Source organism: Giraffa tippelskirchi, chromosome 10 (assembly GCF_054371585.1).
Source record: "Giraffa tippelskirchi isolate mGirTip1 chromosome 10, T2T-mGirTip1v1.2.pri, whole genome shotgun sequence".
In the NCBI taxonomy this organism is placed as follows: Eukaryota; Metazoa; Chordata; class Mammalia; order Artiodactyla; family Giraffidae; genus Giraffa; species Giraffa tippelskirchi.
Genome location: NC_137284.1, coordinates 71514302 through 71529757, shown reverse-complemented (window position 1 = coordinate 71529757; position 15456 = coordinate 71514302). Strand labels below are relative to the sequence as shown.

At 39.4% G+C, this 15456-nt stretch overlaps 1 protein-coding gene and 1 long non-coding RNA gene across 2 annotated transcripts in view; one reads left to right on the top strand and one right to left on the bottom strand.

Moving 5' to 3' along the window:
• CRPPA (CDP-L-ribitol pyrophosphorylase A) overlaps positions 1 to 6203 on the top strand; it is a 417735-nt gene extending 411532 nt beyond the window's left edge. Inside the window, exons 20-21 of the transcript XR_014067823.1 lie at positions 4857 to 4901; positions 5685 to 6203. The gene's annotated coding sequence lies outside the window, so the exon portion shown is untranslated. The remainder of the gene's footprint in view (positions 1 to 4856; positions 4902 to 5684) is intronic.
• Positions 1 to 15456, bottom strand: part of LOC145524771 (uncharacterized) — a 171823-nt gene that overhangs the window by 16689 nt on the left and 139678 nt on the right. The gene's annotated exons all lie outside the window — the stretch shown is intronic.

Here is a 15456-nt window from a genome sequence, read left to right as displayed (position 1 = left end):
ATGGGATCACAAAGAGTCGGACACGACTGAGAGACTGAACTGACTGATAAGAAATGAGCTACTGTAATTTTTTAAAAAACTTGAAACAAGTTCAGAAACTGTTTACATTGTACTTTCTTATTTCACTAGAGGAGGGGGAAATCCCTAACCCTTGGCTCCAAGTTTATATATTTAGTGTAAAGGGATGTATCTTATCCATCTTCTTAGTCAGATAGAAGTTCACATTCAAATCCATAAAGTTATTTTTGTTAACTTTATAGAAAACCTCTATTTTATGAACCATGACATGCCTTCAAATAACAGCATAACATTAACCAACAGAGAGGAGACACAAGAAGAAAGCTGAAATATGGGGAGAAAAATATGGGCCCAAAGGAGAGAATGAGCTTCCTTGGTGGCTCAAGCAGTAAAGAATCTACTTGTAATGCAGGAGACATGGGTTTGATCCCTGGGAAGATCCCCTGGAGAAAGGAATGGCAACCTATTCCAGTGTTCTTCCCTAGAGAATTCCATGGACAGAGGAGCTTTGGGGGCTACAGTCCATAGGGTTGCAAAGAGTCAGACACGACTGAGTGACTAGATTGAGTGACTAACAGTTTCACACACTTTCACAAAGGAGAAATAGAGCAAAGCAGGCTTGGAATTGACTGACTGCGATCAAATCTTTGGTAAGCTTATCGGCTTCATGTAGCAGAGCTGCACGCACCTATGGATTCCACACAGCCCTTCCAGTGCTTTATGTTATGGATGGAGGGGAGCCTCTGAAAAACAGCATGAAATAGAGCAACATGATGTGAGATTATGAGAATCTAAACTAATTATTAAGTTTACTTTGACAGTGCTAAAAACCAGGAGCTTTCATATGCATACTTTTTCACATCATACATAGATATACAGATAAACAAATCGTAATTCATTCTATTATATTTTTTAATTATTTATCATAATCTTGTTTGACCTGACTTAAATTCCTTAAAGATAGAATGTATAAATCACACTATATTTTTTAACTCCCTGCACATAAAACATTGGCTGTGCTCCAGGTATCTGATAATTTTTAGTTTTAAGTTTAAAAAAAATCTTTTTTCCCAGTGACCATTACTAAGAAGTCAACAGGCCATCAGTGCATAGGTAATATAACCATGAGTTCTCTCCTACCTAACCAAGTTGGGGAAACAGCTCAAAATATTTAATAACTAATGCTGCTTTTCCCTCTCATTTGTATAATTTATGGCAGCAGAGAACTGGAGGATTCATGTGTGCTGTGCTTAGTTGCTCAGCCATGTCTGACTCTTTGCAACCCCATGGACTAGAGCCCCCACCAGGCTCCTCTGTCCATGGGTAGAAGGGGAATAAAAAGAATCTTCCCTCTCCTACGTTTGAGAGATTCTATGCCTCTGAATCCTAGATTCTTTGCATGCAGGAGCTGTGACTCATGATTACTTTATCCCCAGTGCCTGGCACATAGTAGGTACTTACAACATGTTAGAGTAAGTTAATGGAAGAGAAAAATCTGTTAAGGAACATCTCAACAATTGAGTGAATGGACAGAATACATGTGGGAGAGGAGTTCATTCAATCAACACATGCAGGTACAAACCAAATTTTAGATTAGTCAGAACCAGAAACAACTCCCGCTTTGTGAATTTAAATTTAGTTAGACCTAAGGGAGTCTCAGGTCACGTCTGTTACCTGATTTTCACTTTTGACAAAATGACAAAGGAGTGACATTCAGTGATAACAATCGAGAAACTGATTTCACCCTATTTTGGGGGGTAGTTTATTTCCTTGTCTTCTTCCTATTTTTAAATGCTTGCAGGTAGCAATAAAAAGCAGAATCAGCACAATCTCTCAGTGTCACAACTGGATAATGGGTTGACCACTGTAACACCCACCGTAATTACCTAGAGGCTACTTTCAGGGCCCACTGTGTGATGGACCGGACCTGGAAGCTCAGCTGTTGCCAGCAGCTGTGGTAGAACATGCTTGCACATCTGCAACCACTGTGCTAGGCTTCCAGGCTGAAAGAAATGGAAGCAAGGGTTTGGTGTTTGAGTTGAGGCACACTGTGAATAAACACCTAATGCTGATGTTAGTATTATGCCAAAGTCAGGAATCTGTTTGGATAATTGAACATGACATTCATTCTCTTACTGCTGAGTGAAGGAAGGTGGAAAAGTGTATTTTTGCTTAACTGGGCCTATCACTTTGAAATTTAGCCCCAATCATCTGTTACACTGAGAGGGGAATGCTGGCATTTTATAAAACATATTCCCCCAAAATAAAGGACATGTAGTTTGTAATGTTCAGAAGCCAGAGCGTTCGACTAGTCCCCTCATTTGTTTTTCAGGTTTTGCTTAAATTGGCTTGCAGATTTATCTGCCATGCATTGCACATGGATATTTTTGTCACCACATATTTTACAACAGCTGTGATCCTGATGGGGATTCAGTTAACCAAAGGCCCCTCTGCATGCAAGCGGTCACCAGGCATCTAATGGGCTGAGGGCTGAAACGACAATAAAGTGAGCAGAGCCACGCAGCTGTGGACCAAATGTAGGGTAATAACTAGCAGTTGGCCATTACGGGGTTAACTGCTGGTGTTCTGGTGAGTGTAAAAAAATGTGGAGGTCCTGCTCAAAAACACAGCCAAAATGTGAATAGTTCCATTGGGTCAGAGTTAAAATGCTTCTGCTTCCTTTTCAACTGCTGATTATTTTCAGGATACCAATCTTGTGGGAGTGTCTAACACATATATTATTACAATTGTAATTTTTCTGATAACTATGTCATGGTTTTCCAACATGCTTTTAATCGGGATCATTGCAGAATTATCAGCTTCTTAGTATCTGGGATTTCAGCCACTAGTGCCTGTGCCTATATAATTTCCAGACTCGTTACCTCTACCCTGGGAAGAATTTTTACCTACACTTGTTGAGTTGAAGAGCCATCCATTCTGTTGTTTTAAACAAATGAAATTGTATCACTGCAATGTCAGTCCAAACATGTGTAATTAACATGGAAAATATGTCTAAGCCATATTGGTCAAGATAGATGACTTCCTTGCATGACTTATAAACAGTTAGAGGCAAAAAGCCAGGATGTCAAAACCAAGTTGTATACTGCAAAGTTTTATCTGGGAGGACTTTCAAATTACAAAGGAAACTAAAGACTAAAATTCAGCCTGCCATACTTTCTCAATAAGGAGGGCAGCTTTCTGGTATCTGTATAAAAATAATCCTCTGTCCTTCTCTTCGACATGTTTTTTTTACACCGCAAAGGTCAAAACAGACATCTTATTCTTCTAGAAATGTTCATCAAACAGTATAATGGTACATGTCAGAGCTTTCAGATTATTCTGGCTGGAAACAGGTCTCTAATCTCCTTTTAAATTTTATCAGTGACAGTGCACAGAATTCTCTTTGGAATTCTTTAACCAGCGGCCTAGGCTCTGAAAGGCAGAGTTTAGAACTCTGCCCACTATGTGTTTTTCTGAGTCTGCTGAAAGCCATGAGCGTTGACTTTTTTCCTAGGGTTGTTTTCCTAGGTAATGATCCAATACTACTATTATTAACAGGTAGCAGAGCCCATGGGAATGTAGACAACTTACCTGCAGGTACTCTGTTCCTTTGTTGGCGAAAATGAGCTCACTCTGAGTATACTTGAAGAATCTTTTTGTCCTTAGGTATAATGCACTTCTGTTTTTATGTCATCAGTGGCATCAATTAGAAATTAAATGTGCCAAGAACCTCTGAGAAAAATCCTCCTTGTGACTGACTCACGTCCAAGAAGGATTAGTTACTAAGGTATAAGTTAACTTAGGAAAAGAAAAATTGCTTGACTGTAGCCCTACACAGCAAGACGGCCCTTTCCAGAAGGTATAATGAATTATCGGTAAAGAGGTTTGTAGACTTACTTATATGGGAAATTCTACCTCTGAGAAAGAGCCCTTGGTTCCATTCAGGTGCTATGCCAACAAGGTTCTTGACTACTTAGTTCGTGAAAGCTTGCTATTCATGAACTAAACTCACGTTTATTCTAATATTAAAGGCCTTGAGATGTGTAATTTATTCTTTATCAAGCAGCTTGAGCTCTGAGTGGTATTTTCATACATGAAAGAGAGGTACAGTGAAAGCAAAAGAGGGAGAAAGAGAGGGAAAGAGATCTAGGAATATTTCACTCTAGTGTTTCTAAAGGGAAAATTAATTGTCTAAACTGTACTATCTTGAGGTTACCTGAAGAAGGGTGTTCATAAAATAAGACTGCTTCCTGCTGCAGAGTTGTTTTCTTGTGTATTACATAGATTTTTTAAAAAAATATCTGTCAAGGAGAGGGAAGTTAATGTTCTGCCAGCTATATATACATATACGTGCTCATGGGCAGGGAAAATAAACATGAAACACATGGGCTCCTGGGAAACTGAACAAAAACGGGGAAGGCCTCACTTGTCCTTGGGAATGTGGTAAAGCAAGGAAAGCGGAACCATCATCACTCCATCTTTCCTGGCTTTAGTCCCATGTCAGCATTCTAGAAAACCATTTCTACCCTTTCTCCCTTCCATTGGGCACCTCTAATAAGATCTGGCAAGACTGGCCGGAGACAGTAAATTGGAACAAGGATGTATTCCTTTCCATCTTCACCCCGCTAGGACCTCAGTATGGAGGATAAGACATCTATTCCAGCCCCGCCCCTCAATCACTGCAGCTTTGCAGTCCTCACTTTTATCTGGATGGACTGAAGACCTAACAGAAGAGTGCGGAAAGTATTAGGCATCACCAGAAAAGAACTTACCAAAAAAGGATGTGGGGTGCTACCTTGTAAGCCAAAACTCAATTTTACTTTATTTTATTTTTTTAGTACTCAGGCTGATGCTTGTCTGGTTGAGCAACTGCCAACAAATCAGTAAGTATAGTCTAAGGGATTTACTTTTTTTTTTTAAGTTGAAGATGTAAGGTAGTAAATTACTTTAAGATATATTATCAGCCAAAGCTGACCTGGGGATGTGTTATATAAGTGTGGTGTATACCCATGGGCATATAGTCACATACGTGTGTATCAAGGAATGAATCTGTCATCCTGCATGTATTCAATATCTTGTGAAATTCTGGGCACTGGAAGTTGGTAGCTGCAGCAACCACAGCATATGCTATAAGCATTTCAGCTATTAAAGTATCTGACACTTGGCAGGTGCATTCAAGAATGACAACTCTTGGCAAGTTCATCTTATCCTTACACACGAATAATAAAGAGAAAGGAATACTTTCAGTCTGGCAGAAACAAGCAACAGGTGCTAAAGGCCTTTGCTATAGTTTAACAGGAGGGAGTATATTAAACAGTGTGAAATAAGCAAACATAATTATAACATAATGAAAATGATGGCTCCTGGTTAATTCTTGTCTAGACTTGTTCAAAGACCTTGGGGCCAGCACACCTTAGGGGAGGGATTATACCCTTTAAAAATAACAGAATGCATAAAATATTTAATAGTATACCCTTCATATAGTAAAAGTCCTTTAGGGATTCTAAAATCTAAGGGCTATTTTTTCAGACATGGAGCTTTAAGGGTTATCCCATATGTTCAGGGCTGTGGAGGCTCCAGCATGTCCTTATCTAGAATCTGTTTGTCCATTCTTTAGCTTAAGGAGCTGAATCCAGTATTTTACTCTCTTCTTGCATTCATTCTAGGTCTTGAAAGAGATTATTTATTGCATCAAGGCTGCTATTCACCACGCATGTAAGATTGCTAATGTCAAGAATAATTTATTCCTGTGTCCCTCCTGTTCTAGAAGCTGTCAATGAAGATGGTATATCCCAAAGTGCCTACATCTTTGTATCCCTACTGTATCTTTTGTCTAGTGCTTTGTTTGCAAAATAACTAAGAATGCAATAGCATAATTTGACAATTGTAGTAAAACTGACTAGAATATTTAGGCTCTGGAGTGAAGATTTGCCAAATTCAGAATTGTTTCTAAATTCTGCATATGTGGTTTTGCCTTAATTAAATTCCCCAAGGCTGTTTCTTTTTCCGTAAAGTGAAAATAATATTGAGTTGGCCAAAAACTTCATTCAGATTTCGCCATTCAGCTTATGGAAAAACCTGAACGAACTTTTTGGCCAACCCAATAAAATTATTTCGTTCACAGGCTCTTTTGAGAACTGAGTTACATAATGCATTTATTTGCCTTAGTAAAAATATCATATTGTGTTTATTTGAATTTTACTTTTATTTATGTTTTTTAGAGTAGATTTCATTGCAAAGAACAGAGTGGGAATAAGGGTGCTAAGAAAGATCATGTGATATTAAGACTTCTCTAAGATGCAATTTCTCTGATAAACTTTCTTCCTGTGTCATGATCTGAGGCTTTGCTATTTAAAGTGTGCTTCACAGACCAGCAGCATTGGCATGGCCTGGGAGCTTATGAGAAAGACAGAATCTTGAGTCCCACCCCAAATTGATTCACAGTCTGTATTTTAATGAGATCCCAAGTGAATTGTGCGTTTTAAAATTTGAAAAGCTCTGGATTAGACAGCTAAAGTCCTTACTTATCCTTTCAGATGTTCCTCATCGTACCCCTAATTTAATCATGTGGATTAATCACGTGTAGTCGTAAGGCCACATGTTTACATGTGAGCTGGCACAATGGGTGAAGGGGACACAGCGGAGCACACTCACAGGGGAGCAGCTCCACGGGAGGAGTACTCCGTGGCTGTTCTCTGGTGGGAGTGCTGTAGTCCTGCCTACCTCGCACTGCGGATCACAGACACAGCTAAGCACCAGACCTGGAGGCCTCTCCTCCAGCACCTAGGGAGCAGACCCCACCCCTGACACCCCTGACAGGCGCACTGACATCCACAGAGTAAAGGGAGGCCCTCCTCTATACCCAGGCAGGCTCTGGTCCCCACCACACCAATCAGACTCCCTGCTGCTGCTGCTGCTGCTATGTCGCGTCAGTCGTGTCTGACTCTGTGCGACCCCATAGACGGCAGCCCACCAGGATCCTCCGTCCCTGGGATTCTCCAGGCAAGAGTACTGGAGTGGGTTGCCATTGCCTTCTCCGAATCAGACTTGCTAGCAGGGGGATAATGGCACAAGTCTCTGGACCAACCTCACCTACCAGGGAGCAGACACCAGAAATAAGAGGAACTATAAAAATTTCTGAATTATCAGACAAGTCCTTCAGAACAAATGACACTTTACTGACACATGTTATTTTAATTTTTCTGGTACACACTCAGACCCCAAAAGCTATATTGATGCTACCTCTTCTTCCCTCTCTCATCCCCTAACACTTTCACAGTCTCATTGTTTCATTCCTAGATTTTGATTTGTCAGCTTCTAGAGAAACTACTAATATATATTAGGCATTTCCTTCTTCTGATTTTGAAATTGACATAATATCTACGTGAGGCTTTGTGAGAGAGATGTGAGAAAGGTATGGATCATTGCTTCATTCCATAAAATTAATCATTTAAAAATTCAGGTAAAGATTTTTTTCAAAAAAAAGATGATTCGTGCAAGCTTCTCCTAAATAAATATATATATATACACACACACACATATATAATTATATATGAGATATATAAAATATATAATTATATATTTTAAAGATATATATTTATATCTATATATTTTATATGTATTTATAAATATATATATATTTCTCTTTTAAATAATACTTTAGAGTTACATAAATAGTCCTCTGGTCTTTTTTTTGTCTGACACTATTATTGTTTCCAATTAATGGGGATATTTTCTATACGGATTTTTTTTCACTAAGAAGTTGAATGCTATCTCATAACAAAGACAGCTTGAGAATGTGTGTTAACAAAGTCAAACACTGGAAATGAATTTCACAGTCCTCTGCACTGCTCATTCTCACCTCATGAATCCACAAGTGTCTATGAATTTGAAAGATTGCTGCTGGTGGATGATCTCACCTTCCACACTTCCATAGTCTCTGGTTACGCTTTTTCTCCTATAAATGGCTCCCTGTACTTGGGGCTGCAGTGCCAAACTTTCTAGACAGGCGTAAATTACTGCTTTGTCTCCCTTCCTCTCTTTCTTCATTTATATTTCATACTGGATGACAAAACTGAAACGGTTGAGTAATGGATGGTGCTTAGGGATGGTGGCTATTGTGTTTTCTTCGTGCTCTGGGTGTTTTACATGTCTGAAATAACAAACCGTATGATACTAGAGATCGAAGGACTTGAACATTTTCATTTGTAGGAGGGAAGCTTTGGTTTTATAAAAGCAGCTACAAATTAGACTAATTGCTAACTGAAAAGAATGTCTGCAATATGTAGTAAGACAAAATAAGAAAAATATAGAAAGGTCAAAGTAGTAAAGTATACACTTCCTTTTACACAGAGCATTGAGTCATTGACTGAGCTGACATTCCTCCTGTAAACTCACTCATTTTCATAATTTTTTTTTCCCATTTTAGGAAGAAGATAGATGTTTGTGTCATGCCAGCCCCAGTACCTAACCCATCTTAATGCGAAGGGCAGTGGAGCAAATACTCTTCTTTCTCTTACTTAGTTCACTTTAAATTTATAGACTTTAAAACTATTTATCAACTAACTTCCTTCCTCCTTTCCTTCCTTCCTCTTTTTTCCTAGATAATCTTAAATTTTCTCCTAAGGGGAATACCAGTTTTCTCCTCACTGTTCATGTAGTACGTGCTCCCTACAAATTCTTTATTTTTCACCCTAAACATAGAGGCTGCAGATGCCATTTTTTAAAAATTCAAAACAACTAATAGTGGTAAACTCTGTAATTTCTTTCAAAAAATATCCTGCAAAATAAGTGCTTGACATTATATTGGAACTAAAATGCTCAAATTAAGAAAAGGAAGGAAATGAGTATTTATTCGAGGATCTACTATGTGCCAGAAGTTTTCTGTACATGATTTCTTTTAATCCTCATCACAGCACTGGGTGACCGCAGTTATTCTTTCCAATTTGTGTTTCAGCAACTGGAATTGAGACACTCAGTAGCTTGCGCAGCATCCTATAGCTACCAAATCTGTATGACTCCAAAGTCATATGGATTTAGGATGACTTTCCCATTTTCTTATATACCAGTGACCCCTCCCTTAATTTTGCAAATGAGACCCATGAGGTGCAAAGAGACCAGGGGGCTTACACTGGTGTCCGAGTTTGAAATGGATAATAGGTCCTCTAACTCAGTTCATCCCACTAAGCCACTGGGAATACAAAGATGAGGGGGAAAAACTCATGAAATTGACCCTAAAATTAAAATTGACATGAAAATATCTATAAGAAAATTTACCATGTTCATTTTTTTGAGGCATGGAATCTGTTAATGTATTTCCTGTCTGTTACTGAGAAGAAAATCTCATGTGATTCCTCCTCATGTTTCTTTCTCTTCAGTGCCATGAGTTGGTCAGGCCCCAGAGGTGATGACTGTTATTTTTAAGGAATTTTGTATCTGGACGCCGGCAACACAACTTTCTCGTCTCCATGGCACTGGGGCATAGGTCAGATTGTGCTGGGCCAAACTCCAAACATATAGCATGAATTTTCTATTTTCCAGCTATTAAGGCAAACTGACCTCAGAAATTTGTGCAACCGTTCAAACAATGAGTCTTATCTTATTCCTATTTCTCTACGTTTTTCCTCCAACTTCAGAAGTGGAACACAGAAGCAACTCCTAGTACAGTGATTATTTTTGCACATGTTACTCTCTTTTCCTCCTACCAGAGTTACCTTAGAACAAGAACTCCATAGTTGCTAAACAGAGGTTGTGCATGACTGTTACTATTACAGATGAGAATACAAGATTTGATAGGTGAGAGATTGGGAGAAAGGATTGAAAAGAAAGGTTCAAGCTTTGAAGAGTTGGTAAAGAAACAAAAACCACATAACAAAATCTGAGCATCTTTCTCAGCCCCTGGAAACCTGCCCTAGAGATGTGCAGCAAGTGATCTGTGCCTTCTCCACACCAGGCCAGCTTGCCTACTCACTGTTCCTCAAATATACCTCATCCTTTGCCTTCTCTGAGCTTCTTAGTAAAAGGTTCCCTCTGATATAACTGTCCTCTCTTCCTCCACTTCTACCAATCAAATTTCTACACATCCCTCAACATTGGGTGTAAATGCTGCCCACTCCATGCAGGCCTCTCATGAACTGAGGGTCAGGAATCCCTTTTGTACTGTAGCAGCTGGAATACAGATCTTTTTGTAGCACTTACTACTTACTCCACTAAATTTGGAATACTTTTATATCATTGTATCTTCTTTATAAGGTGTTAAGAATTGTTTCCATACATCCAAAAGTATAATCCTCATTCCATTTTATTTTTTTTTCACTTGACTTCTAGGACGTCATGCTTCCTCAGTTTTCCTCCTCGCTCACTGGCCATTTCTTCTTGGTGTCTCATTCCCTCCCTCTCTTTGGGTTCTGGCTTATCAGTCTGGACTCTTCACTATTTAGTAAAGCTTCATTTTGGCACTTGATAAATATCCACTGACTCCCAAGATGATCTTATGGAATTTTACAGCTTTAAATATCATCTCAATGCTGACGACTCCCAAATTCATGTATCCAGCCTGGACCTTGACCTCAGCTCCCGATGGTTCTCCCCACTTGCGTGCTGAGTCATCTTCACTTTGCCTCCTCACTTGGCATCTCCCGTGAAATGTGTCCAAAACAGAAATCCCAATCCCTGCCCCTACTGCCATCCCTCAAAACTTGCTTTACCTCCTACCTTCTCTTTTGTAGTAAATGGCAACTGACATTTTAGAATCACTGATTCATCTCTCTCTCAATTTATGCATACAATCTTTCAGCAAATCCTGCAAATCTCAAATATATATCCAGAATCTACTTCTAGTCATTTCATGTCTATGACCCTGATCCAAGCCATAATTATCTCTCATCTGGGATACTCAGTGGCTTGCTGACTGGTTTCTCTCTCTCTGCATGCACATCCTACTGTGTGTGTGTGTGTGTGTGTGTGTGTGTGTGTGTGTGTGTGTGTGTGTGTGTGTGTGTGTGTGTGTGTGTGTGTGTGTGTGTGTGTGTGTGTGTGTGTGTGTGTGTGTGTGTGTGTGTGTGTGTGTGCGCGCGCGCGTGCGTGCGCAACAGGGCAACTATACTGATTTAGGAATAATTAAAAAGTATTGCAAAGCAAAAGAAACCATAAACAAGATGAAAAGACCCTCAGAATGGGAGAAAATATTTTCTGACAAAGGATTGATCTCCAAAATATACAAATAGCTCATGCAACTCAATATCAAAAAACAACTCAATCAAAAAATGGGCAGGAGACTTATATAGGCATTTCTCCAAAGAAGGCATACAGATAGCCAACAACACATGACAAGATGCTTAACATCACTAGTAGAGAAATACAAATCAAAACTATAATGAGGTATCACCTCACAGTGGTCAGAATGGCCATCATCAAAAACATCTACAAACAATAAATTCTGGAAAAGATGTGGAGAAAAGGGAACCATCCTACAATGTTGATTGGAATGCAAATTGGTATAGCTACTATAAAGAAACAGTATGACGGTTCCTCAAAAAACCAAAAACAGAACTACCATATGACTCTGCTATCCCACTACTGGGCACAGACCTGGAAAAAACCATAATTCAAAAAAATGCACGCACCCCAGTGTTCAGTGAAGCACTGTATACAATAGCCAGGACATGGAAGCAACCTAAATGTCTATCAACACAGGAATGGATAAAGAACATGTATTACATATATAATAGAATATCACTCAGCCGCTTTGTTCCAATAGGAACAAAATTGGGTGGACCTAGAGGCATGGATGGACCTAGAGAGTGTTATACAGAGCGAAGCAAATAAGAAGTCAGTCAGAAAGAGAAAAACAAATACGTATATTAATGCATATATATGGAATCTAGAAAAATGGTACAGATGATCTTACTTGCAAAGCAGAAATAGAGACACAGATGTAGAGAACAATGTATGGATACCAAAGTGAAGGGGGAGGGTGGGAGGAATTGGGAGATTGGGGTTGACATATGTACAATACTGATACTATGTATAATAGAACCTACTGCAGAGCTCAGGGAACTCGACTCAGTGTCTGAGGTGACCTAAATGAGAAGGAAATCAAAGAAGAGGGGATATATGTATAGCTGATTTACTTTGCTGAACAGTAGAAACTGACAACATTATAAAGCAACTATACCAATAAAAATTAATTGAAGTAAATAAGTATTTTTTTTTTAATTAGATAATGTTTTCTCTTATTCAACCCCTCCAAAGGCTCCCATCTTGCTCATGGTAAAACCAAAGCCTTCTCAATGGCTTTCCAGACCTACTATAATTTGGCTCCCTGTTACCTCTGTGAACGCATCCTATGCTTCTTCCCACTCCAGGTGATCAGTTATGGCATCACTGGCCTCTTCTTCAAGTGTCCATTGTTCCTCCACTTTAAGGCCCTTGTTGCTCCCTCTGTTGGGAACGATCTTCCCCAACGAACTATATTGTTTGCACCTTCATTTTCTTCCCCATCTTTCTTCACCTTTTCCCATTATAATCTTGTTTCCCCCAATACTAAGTTCCCTGGCCATTCTATTTAAAAGTCAACCCACCCCCAAGCCCAGTCTATCCCCCCTCCTTCCCTGCTCTTGTTACTGGTGTTTTTCTCTGTTTTGCTTTGTTTTTATAACCCACCTTGCAGATTGTGCAAGAGGGCCTGGCCCAGAGTGAGTGCTCCGTAAACATGTTCAGATTTGTTGAATTAATTCCGCAGTGCCTTCTGTGCACACAGTAGGTGCTCACTATTTTTTAATCAACAACATGAACCTCCAAATTATATTTTACACCAGAAAGGGGTACATGGATTTTTTCCATTTCATGAATTTTTCAGTTAACAAAAATTGAAAGTGGTGTATATCAGAAACAGGTGTGTTTCATCTGTGTATAGTAAAACACTACGTTTCAAAGAATGGAAAATATTGGTCGTTCATAGCAGAAGGAACTATTGAACCAACAACAGGTTCATTGAGCCAATAGCCATGTTAAAAGAATATAGACAGTGCCATATAACTAGGAAAATGCTCATTCAAATGCTTTAAGGGTGCCTTTGATCATGTTTAATTAAAGACATTAAAAAATGTACTTTTCACTTAAAGTTATCTTGACACAACCACAGCTTAGCATTGTTTTTTCAAGCATAAAAGCCAGAAAAAGATAAAACATGGTGGCCTTCTACTCTAAACCCCATAAATAATTTATACCCCACCCAAATAAAACAGTTAACAATAAGACGTTTCTGAGTGAAAGGAAGAGAGTTTGTAAGAGCCATTCATACCGTAACAGATGTGCTGTCTTGCTTCAGCCTTATTTTATATTTTTCCTTTACCCTTTCCTCTCACTGACGACCCTGTGGCATAAAGTTTCATTTCAAAGATTTAAAATAGGACATGGAATCCTTAAGAGCAATTGCACAGAGCAATCTATCATGAATTTTGTGACTCTTATACAACATGCATAGTTTCCCTGGGACCGAGGTATTTTTGCCCTCAAATTGGCCCAAATCCCCTGTTCAACGTCATCCTCCTTGCCCAGAAATACTGATAGAATGGAAATAGATACCACTCAAATTTAAAGAGTTACTCAATTCCAATCCAATTAAAAAAAAAAAAAAAACTACTGCCAATTCTCAGGGGTCACTGAGTTTAGAATCTAGAGATGGATATTCTCATCTTCACTTGTCAGAACACTGTTCTGCAAAAAGCTCTAGAAACGATTTTGAACTGCCTAAGCAATTTTCACCACCTTCACTGTAAGCATCTAGAGGATTTACTGACAAAAGTATACTGTGCATGTATTTTTAAAAGTATTAGATTGGCAAAAATACCCTGGATATTTGAGCATAGGCTCTTTTGTCTCTTTCCCTTAACCCTGCCAGACCTCCCTAAGATATATGCCAAAGAGAAGCCCCCATCCTCCTGTATCCATGATGAATGATTTGGGAGCAGTCCAAACAGTAAGGGAGGGATTTAACATAGTTTTCTTGACTCTAGCCCCATTTATTTATGAGAAGGTTGTGAGGAGATTTGCAGGGAAAGTAAAATATTCCATAGTATGGCTTTTTATTCAGAACTGTGCTTAGGAATAATCATTGCTGTCACCGCTTTAATGTTCAAGGGGGAAAAATACTTCTGTAACCCACATAGTACAAAAAAGAAAATAAAAAAGCAGTCACTGGAAAACCAGGAATTGTGCAATCTGATAGTTTGATTCTAGCTTATTTTATCATTATCCTCTGCTCTAAAACTTTACTTTTCTTTAAATTCCATCACACTTAGTCTCTCTCTTTGTTCTCTCTTCTCCAGTTGTGTGTGTGTCTGTGTGTGATAATAATACCCACAGTACTTCATTATTCCTCAGAATACCTTCAAGAGTAAACGCCAGATAATTTGTCCACTTGGTAAATGATGAAACCAAAACATGGAAAAACGTTCAATAACATTGATAGGGAAAGAAAGCTAATGGCAGGGAGAGCCCAGATGCAAACTTAGATGCATGCCCCTGACTTCAAAACCTTGTAGTTAATCCCTGTATCTACTCGTCCCTTTTCGTAGAGGAAGAACCTGCTCTGTTCGCTCGCTGCCGCGGCGAGGGTCTGTGAGCAGGGCTCTCACACGGCAGGCTCACCGTGTGTCCCCAGTGCACCTCCATCATTGCTTGGCATGCTTGTTCTTTACTGTGAGAACATAGTCCCTCTGGGTAAGGAAGTCATTCACCCATGTTAAATTATCATGGAGTGCTGGCTTAAACTAGAGAAGGCAATGGCATCCCACTCCAGGACTCCTGCCTGGAAAATCCCGTGGACAGAGGAGCCTGGTAGGCTACAGTCCATGGGGTCGCTAGGAGTCGGACACGACTGAGCGACTTCACTTTCACTTTTCACTTTCATGCACTGGAGAAGGAAATGGCAACTCACTCCAGTGTTCTTGCCTGGAGAACTCCAGGGACGGGGGAGCCTGGTAGGGCTGCCGTCTATGGGGTCGCACAGAGTCAGACACGACTGAGGCAACTTAGCAGCAGCAGCAGCAGCAGCTGGCTTAAACAGAATAGCAAGCAGAACATCAGAGCCTTGTTAAATGAGAGAGCTGTAGTCAATATTTTCATTGCTTTTTTCATTTCAACTTTAAGTTTTCAGGAGCAACACAAAGGAAGAAGGAAAACTGAGTGGTGCCTAATTTTTTTTCCTAATATTTTAATTATGGCAATTTCCAAACAGAGTTTGAAAGCGGTGTGCAGTGAATTCTCATATATTCAGCATCTAGTTTCTATAATTCTGCTTTCTTTACTTTTCACCTCTCTACCTACTAATCTATATTATTTCTCTGATACATTTTAAAGTTAATTGCAGTCTCAGTGCTGGAGAAGGCAATGGCACCCCACTCCAGTACTCTTGCCTGGAAAATCCCATGGACG